General features: G+C 32.1%; 1 protein-coding gene across 9 annotated transcripts in view; it reads left to right on the top strand.

Moving 5' to 3' along the window:
* The window catches only part of LOC127067908 (telomerase-binding protein EST1A-like), a 134,547-nt gene that overhangs the window by 58,680 nt on the left and 66,202 nt on the right, over positions 1-9,665 (top strand). The gene's annotated exons all lie outside the window — the stretch shown is intronic.

Raw genomic sequence — 9,665 nt, 5'->3', positions numbered from 1 at the left:
CTTCTCGTTTCTTGCACCAGTTCTCTTCGCTTACATCGACTTCTCATTCATTTGAGAACAAATAATCGGCTCGCACGTTCGTTTGCAGGACGAGGATTAAAGATGTCGATGACATCGACGAGACTTACCGGTCGATCGTATAAACTCTGATTGTTCTCTTTGATTTAACAAATACGAATCAATGATGACGAGGAATCTCTCTGCTTGATAGACTGTTTTTAGCTTTAATGTTTAAACGGATAAGAGCTGTCTCGGTATGGCAAGTAATGAATTTAATAATACATAATTGATCGTAAGATCGATAATTATCTTATCTCGAGTTTTCAAGGAACTAATCATCCGAGTCGTAACGCCGCGTCTTATTTAAAGTTTCTCGAACGTAAATCTTGGAATTTCACTACGAGGTAGAAGAAATAAATCGATTATTCATAAATCGATAATTCATCTAACGATTTTATTGTAATGCTCGTATTACGTTCCATAAATACTATAGAAAATCATCGATAAACAAGAAAATCAGGGCGTACGAATGTAATAAAGAAACAAAATGGACACTCCCACTTGGACATTCCAGAGGAATATTTTGTTTCTTTAGAATAAGTACGAATTAAATTTGACTAATAATCATCGGTCCTTTTAATAGTACTTATGACTACATTAAACAAAGTAACAAAAAGGATAGGAAATTCAAAAGATTAAAAAATATCGGATTTAAATAAAACGTGTCATCCGTAATACAATCCTACGTATTTTTCGTGCCATAATTCGGCGTTCCGAAGGAGTAAAATCCTTGAAAAAAATTCAAAATTTTCTTTTCCATGAATTATTTCAATGACGGTGAAAGATATCTAAAAAAAAATGCACATCATATAAAAGTCAACGTTCCGCAAATACTACATTTCGGTAGATCTCGTTCAGTCCTAGTTACTTAACAAAAATCTACAGGATTTTTGAACTTGCTGAATTGTATTTAGGTATCCGCTTTTAAACCAAGCATATCGAAGACATTTTTGAATCTGAGCTGGATCTGAATTTTAGATTAATGACTAAAATTTAATTATTATGAATGCAGATTGATATTTTCGTCTAGCAGAATTATATTATCCAAATGTGCGTGCAGGATTTTTCTATATCTGGAAACCAAAAATATCTAAAGATTGAAGCATATCCTTCTTTGAAAATGTTATTTCTTTGTTTTCTGAAATCAATTGATTTAACTGATTTGAACAGTGTGCACGAATCGAGTAATAGCATGTTTTTGAGACCGATTTGGTAGATATACTTAGCTAAATCAAGTTTTAAAATATTCTGATATGAATTTTTCTGATTTTCCTGATTTTGAAGAATTTTGATAATCGATATAAATATTATTTGGTACTGTTTTCATTCGTAATTTTGCCAATGTTCGTCTAGAATATATTTCAAGGTCCTCTCTGATCTGCATTATAAATTTCTTCAACTCCTACAGTTGGGATGTTAGATCTTATATATGAAATAAAAGATTTTGCAACATTTTGCAAGTTACTAATATTTTGATTGCGTTCTAAATTTGTTGTTATCTTAGGAGATATGATTCTATACACATTTAAAAATTTTCTGAATCATCATTTACTTTCCTTTAGATAGGTCTATCGGGTCTTTTGTCTCCAAAGCCCGCAATTTCAAATTCGTATCATAAACAATCGGTCTTCTGTCACAAGCTTCTTGAAACTTTTTCAATACATATTCTGTAATAAATGAACGTTTCTTTCATCCTTCTCAAAACTCGTAGCCCCATTTATGTCGCTATTTTACGGATTTAATTTTTCGAAAGTTTTTCTGTACATTGATAAGCGATCGAAGAATTTTTTCCGTTTTTTTTTCAAACTTTACAGGTTTTGTTTTTATAACTTAAATCGACTTTTCCACTTACATTATCAAACCTTACATTATCAGCAATATACTCTTTAGATTCAAAATTGGCTTCTTTTTTTGTGGATGTAATATACGATTGTAGTACTATGTGATTCTGATGTATCTGTAAGCTCTTAATTATGTTTAATTAATGGTGTGAAATACGTATTTTGAAAATTAGTTATCAGATCACGAATTTCATTATTTAAGTTAACTTCTAGCGGTTTTATTGGTGTCTGCGTTTCACTCGCGATTTGAAAAGTTATTATTTTTATGTAAGCGAAATTAATCGAATTTTTGTAAAGAAACGGCTTTAAGACGATGAGCACTGACTTTTTCTGATTGAATGGTATATATTTTACTGTTGTCGTAAATGCAACTCTCAACAAACTATATGCAGGAAAACATTTATACCAAGCCTCTTCACTAATAAATAACAATATTACATTATTTGAATATTGACCTTTCGTAATACATGGACTTGTTAGATTATGCGGAGTTATATGCTTCTGATATCGATTACGAGTTGTATGTGGGTCTTCGATTTTTATGCGATGTGCGTGGTGTGGCGAATATTTTCGTTTCAAATATTTTTAAAAGGAATATCATTATTATACCATTTACAAACTGTGATTTCCATTATTTTTTTTTGCTTATATAACTTTTCGATATGTAAAAATGTATAAAATGAGAATGTCAACGCTTACATATTCATTTTATTAATAAAAATTGTTATATTGTTATAATTAAATTTAATATCAACAATTTTCATGTAAATGAATATTTTAAGTTTATTATTTATAAATGTAAATTATTCAAGTATCGCGTCTTGAAACTGAAGAAAATTGCTAAAAATGAACATCAAATTTGAAAATTATAGGTTTATTTAGTGAAAAAAAAATGTTAACATATAAATCGTTGATTTATGAAAATAAATTGTTGAGCTGTAAAAAGAGAGTATTCAGAGATATTTCAACGTGTATATTAAAATACATTTTTTTTACGCACTTTAGTAGATATAATAAAACGATGTAATTTTTGCTTAAACCTTTTTTAGATATATTTCACTATTATTGAGAAATTAAATAAGAATGGGAATTTCAAATTTGTTTCAGCGTCTGACTTTAACTATTTAAGATGAATTATGGCACGAAAAGAGCATAGGGTTGTATTACGGATGACATACTTGTACCCAAAGTTTTTAAGTTTTTGGTTATCTGCTCTTGCTTGTAAGACAAGGTTCTGGCTGGATGTCGTATGATGACAAAATCATTGTACAAACAATCGATTAACATGACAATAAGCAAACAAAGCATATTCTATGGTCCTGTTCAAATTCGATGCAATAATGTTGTTTATGTCGATCGCAATGTTTGATATTCAGATTAGATTGTTTTTCGTCACACATGAGTTCTCAATGCGACAAAGAAAATATTATATCTTCTAATACTTCGCACTACTCTTATCTTGTAATTTCTAGTTGAATCGCTTTGGAAAGAAGAGAGATATATTCCGATGTTAGTTTTTTTTGGTGGAAGGACCATGTTTGTTTTTATTTAAATGATATAATATATTTTTTATTACATTAGTAGATTCACTTTCTAATTCTGTATAAAAAGGTATTAATCTATTTATTTCGAAAAACTATTAGTTTAGGAGATATTTTAATTTCAATGTTGTTATATTACTTAAAACGTGGTAAGAGTAGTAGTAAATAAATTTTAGTAGTAAAGGAAACAATAATGATTTCTTAGCAATATTTAAATTAAAAGAAATCGTAGAATATCTCCTAAATATAATAAAATATATGATACCATTTAAAAAAATAAACTTGATCTTTACACAACTTCTTTGCATTCTCTTACAAAAGAAACGAATAACGTTGGGATAAACACTTCTCGAAGTCATTCAATTTTTATTTGGAATATGTTTCGCTACGGATACTAATAGTGATAAATACAGAATAAAAGTGCGAAGCATTGGTAAGTGCTGTAATACCTTTTTTGTCGTTTTGTTTAAAATTCAGATTAGATTGTTTTTTATCGTATCGCACACACGGCACGTCGATGCGACAAAAAACAATCTAATCTGAATTTCAAATATTATGCTCGACAAATACGATATTGTCGTACAGCATACGTTGTCAATTTAAACGTGAAAAACACAGAATATGCTTTGTTTGTTTATTATCCTGCTAATCGGTCGTTTGAAGGACAATGATGTAACAAAATGATCACTATAGACTTTAACAAACTTGCCATTAGAGACTAGATTATTATCACAAATCAAAGGTGCGTATCGTATCATCGTTGCATATCAATATGAACGTGTAAGTGTTGAATCGTTGCTTATCAAAATATGATACGAAGATACGACACGATCAGTCATCTGTCGGATTTTCATCGTCATATCTCAGAAGGAATGGAGATTGTATTTCTCGCGACAGTGTTCTCGTTTCATCTTCCGTTTTTATATGGATACGCACGTAATGTTGATAAGCCACGATTATATATAACAAAGATACGCAACAAGTGGATACGCACCTTCTCAATCTGACTTGAACACAGACTAATTTATTATCAGACTGACTGACATCACTATGTGCTCCTATATTTACATCTATTGTTTATCGAACTTCCAAAAGTTATCAAAATCTTTTTAAAAAATTAAATACAAGGTATGAAAAAATGTATACCATGTCTTCTCCCACCCTCACTCGACCATTTTCGCTCCTTAATTCTTCTTTGCGATATCGAGATATACGTCAAGATTCTTTTTTCTTCCTTCATAGATGAAATATTAGAAAGTTTTTTACATTATGTTGTCCTTTTTTTTTGTATGTGGATTATTAATCGTACGAACGAGGAAAATGTAATTACGCTATAACAAGATTATTAAAGACGTTATCAATGATAATTCGAAAGCAGATATGATGGCATGATCACGCAAGGTCCTGTTGAAGAGAGCTGGTTCGATGCTACTTGTTATATTTATTATTTTAACGTTAACGTACGATCTCTATAAAAGCAACAGCATGACTTATCGATGTTTCTGTACTATTGATTTTAAAAGATTAAAGTAACATTATTTATATTTTATTTTTACATCACACGAATATTATCATATTTATAAATAAAACACTTACAAATAAAACATCTAAAAGAACGTGCGTAAGGGCAAGGATAAAGGAATAATCGAATTTCAGAGAAAGGATATATCATTGAAAGAATAATTCAGGTCGTTTTCTGCGCTTACGGAAAAGATTGTCTAGTTGAATTTCGCTTTTTGTCAGGAATCATCAGCGAGCATGAAGCGAGTGAGGGGAAGCTAAGTAAGAAGATTGATCGAAACTACGATCGTATACTCTTCCACGAAAGAAATAGAAATTCACCGTAAGACCACACACACACGAACTTGGTCGGGGTAGATCTGTCAGTCGCTCTCTTGTGCGAGGATATCCTTTGCTCTTTTCTTCTTCTTTGGCTGTTCTGAGCAGCCCAACAGCGCGTAGCAATCGTTTTCTCACTGAATTTATTTTGCTACCACTATCGAATAGGTATCGTAATCGGATACTCGACCAGCTAGTACCGTCACGGCGCTATTTTATTAAATTGTTCTCACGCTAAGCTATTTTCCTTTCTTTTTCTTTCTTTCTCTTCATTGCTCGCGTTCAAAGACGCGCAAACCCGTTTTCGATAACTTCACTTGAGTATATAAGTACATAGATCGATACTGCGCGCGTGTGTGTGTTTATGAGAGAGAGAGAGAGAGAGAGAGAGAGAGAGAGAGAGAGAGAGAGAGAGAGAGAGAGAGAGAGAGAGAGAGAGAGAGAGAGAGAGGGAGAGGGAAAGAGAGGGAAGAGAACACTGAAACGAGATCTTCCTTTCGTTTCGTTTCGTTCGTTTATCGACGAAAGAAATAGAAAAGGACCACCATGGCTTTGTCAACGCTTCTCGCAAGATCAGCGAGTACCTGGGAACAGCCTGTGCGTGCGCTCCTCGAGATCTTCCGCGGCGATTCGTTGGTGCGTCGCGCGATGCGCAACAACTTGGCTTCTGGCGCCAGACTGCCTTCTTGCTTTCTTTGCTTCTCTCTCTTTTCCTCTTTCTCTCGTTACCGGTGCACCGTTCGACTCTTCGTTCCGCCGCGCGAACGAGATTTGTTCGAGCGTGCACGAATTACATCCTGACGATAATTAAGGGAAAGAACGGAGGGCACTTAATATAAGCGAAACATCCTGGTTCTCTCATTTTTCGAATCTCTTTTTAGATCGCTATCCAACCGCTTATTTACGCAGAACGAGGCTATTCTTTAGATTAGGAGCAATGCCATTATATTTGTCAGGATATCCAGGTTCTTTATGCGTAGAAGAAACTCAACGCTCGCTTCAATCTTCGATTATACTTGTTTCTTAAACTATACTGGGAGATAGTTATATATAAATCTTACTACTTGTAAATTTTGATATTTATTACGAGTAAACTCTATAACTAACGAAGAAGATTTTTTGATATCACATTATGTAAAAAATATTTTCTACATCATAATTCAATGAGATATTTAGATGGTCTTACTTAAACGAACTATCTTCTCTGTGTTTACGCGCGCGCGCGCGCGCGTCTGTAAATAATTTTAATCATTAATACAAATAATTATATGTAAAATATATACATACTAAAATACATACTAAAAAAATATATAAACTAACAAACTGAATAATATTAAAAAAAAAAAAAACTAAAATATAACGTATAAGTATGTAAGAAATATGTATTCTGAATATTTTTCTGTGTAGTTTCTGACGGTACTGTTTCAACTGAATGTAAATAGGAAGTAGAGAACTTAGGCTTATGAACATTTTGAGAGTCAATAATCTTTCGAAAATAAAATCGAAAATAAAAATGGACAATTTTTTCTCTACTACTGGTTACACAGTCTCCGCCATTAATTAATTTCTTCACTATTTTAGTTCTCTATCTATTACTCCATGCTTATAAACAAAGCTCACGGCGATTTTCCTCATACTTATCTGGTATAGTATAGAAATAGATGTTATATTTTGTGTGTTTGTATGTTTTGTTTGTATGCGTGTGTATACGATAAAAAAATTAAAACTGTCCGAAAGTGCAGTATATATTTATTTGAAATACTTCCATAATGCAAAAATTCGCACATTTTAAATTTTAAAATATACAACAATCGCATAATAAATGAACAATTCTTCATAGAATGGTTAAAAAAGAAGCATGTGTTATAAAATCTTTTAACTTTGAACTAAGTTTAGTGGTTCATTAAAGTACAAATGAAAAAAAAATTGATCCATCATACATCATACATTTTACAGCTTACGCACAATTATTGAAATAAACTTTGTTCGATTTCTTTTTAATTATACTACTTTTCTTTCCTTATACTACTTTGCCGCACATGTTCCTTCTTCTAGAGGTACATAGAGGCGTTCTCGTAATGTAACTCATGCACTAAAGAAACAAATATCATGCGCAGAAGCGCGGTAGTCAAGAAGACGTCGAGAGTTTATATATACGTGAGGGGGGAAGGCAGAACGAATCTTGAGAGACGAGCGTTAAATCATAAATCCAGTAAATTGCCCCCAGGTCATAGTTTAAAGCATTTTTCACACTTACAAGAAAGAGAAAGAGGGAGGAGGGAGGAGAACGTGCCAGTATAAAGCGGGATGGTTAAGAATTTCGTCACAGCCCTGATACCATCTTCCAGCTTTCCTCCATCGATCTTGTTGAGATCAAAGTCGATCATGTATTTTCCTTTCGAAAGTTCTTTTTATTGTTTTTTACAGTCCTTCGATCTATTACATGAACGCACGCGTTGTTACAATCGCGATATTTTCTGTTCGAGTGAAAAATTTAATCTATTAAATTCTTGGCACTTAAAGACGTAAATAAGTTTTTTTGATCACAAAAATGAATTTTTTTTTTTCTTATGTTTTCTGGCAATAATTAAATATTCTCTATAGTGATAAATGGTTTAAAAAAAAAAGTACTATGAATTGCCGAAAGTGTGCACGTTTGCATTAACGATTTCGTGTACAAATTCTAAAAAAAAGAATTCTTGTATATATGCAACGTACATATTTTATATATACACATATACATGTAAAGTTTGTGGATACTGGAAGAAAGTATAAACAATTGTTGAGTATGAAGAATGGAAAGAAGATATAGGGGATTAGAAAGAAGATATGGTTTTGCTAATAAATGTTATTTTCAGAAAGCTTTCGTCTCAATTTAGCATAAATGTATGGCCGTATTTTTTTTCTGAGACGTCAAAGTATGTTTTATCGACTCGTACCCGATCAGGTCAAATTTTGAAACTGAAAAGCATGTGCACTGGAATTGAGTATTTCTTTTTTTTATTTCTAGCCATTCTTTCGCATTTTGGTGAAGTCATTCGTATCGGAAACCTACTATCACAATTTCTATCCGAGATAACGCATTGACAGTAGATAATATTTTTTATTGCTAATATGCCGAATATCTGTTGTAAACTATCCAAGGAAATCCAGATAACGAAATTGACGCAGATGGATTATGAGTTTTTTTATGGAAGGCAAAAGTTAAAGATTTATGATTCGTAAAAATTATAAATATTTGCCTTTCACAGAATGTCAAAATCATTTTATTGTAATATACCGCGTATAATTTCTAATTGTAGGCACTGTACTTACGCTGAACTGTTGAAAGAGTTTTGGTAAACAAACTGAGTGATTGCCACTGATTATTCACACGCTTGTAAAGCCGCATTTATTCTTATCTGAGGCATCTATCATTGTCGATAATAACACATTGTGTTTTGAATGTCTCAACAATACTACATTAGCGAATTCGGTTTTCATGTTATCAAATACCATTTCTATAGCTTCCATCTATTCTATCGAAGAGTCTCTCTTATTCTTAAATTCTTTCAGGAGTATATCCAGCCATTGTTACAATGCGGCTGTACGGGGGATGAACATAATGCAATAAAAGCAATAAATTGCAATGAAAGTTGACCATCTCGAAGAAATGTCTGAGTTCTTTAATTGTTCTTAATTTAGAAAATTTCATTATAGCGTCTATTTCGTCTTTGATCGATCGAATCTCGTTTTGATTAATTATATAACCGACGAAACGAACTTCCTTTCGAACACGCACTTAGTTATGTTTATTATGATACCGTAATTATTTAACTGAGCGAACAAAATTTTCAAGTGTTCAATTGCTCGTTAACTGACACTATTAATAAATCATCTGTACATATGTACACATGTATGGAGTCCAAACCAGTTGGTTCACAAAATGTTGAAAAGTTTGCGTGGTATAATGTAAACTGAACGGCATTCACGAAAATTGATAACACCTGTTTTCGTGACATTTTCTTGTATTTGATGATATTAATATGCAAGATCGATGGTGGACAATATAATTTTATCTGCAAGCATTCACATGAAGTCTTTGATATGTCGAAAATTTCATCATTTTGATATGTCAAAATTTCATCGTTCTTTAATAGATTATCTTGCATTTTTACATAGTTTTTGGTTGAAGTCAAGGAATAATGCATAATGGTAAAATCGTTAGCATAACGAACTGATATTAATTCGATACGTGAATTTCCAAAATTCAAATACCGAAGTGTGCTTTGTTTCGCGGACAGATAGAGTGAGATGAAGGCTTATTCATGACATTCTTTCTCTTTTTATAGCAGTTCTTCTTGAATTTTTCGTCGTAATCTGTAATTTTTTTCTCCTTATCATT

This window comes from Vespula vulgaris, chromosome 1 (genome assembly GCF_905475345.1).
Source record: "Vespula vulgaris chromosome 1, iyVesVulg1.1, whole genome shotgun sequence".
NCBI lineage: Eukaryota > Metazoa > Arthropoda > Insecta > Hymenoptera > Vespidae > Vespula > Vespula vulgaris.
The sequence above is the reverse complement of the archived record's forward strand: the minus strand, read 5'-3'. Positions and strand labels throughout refer to the sequence as shown.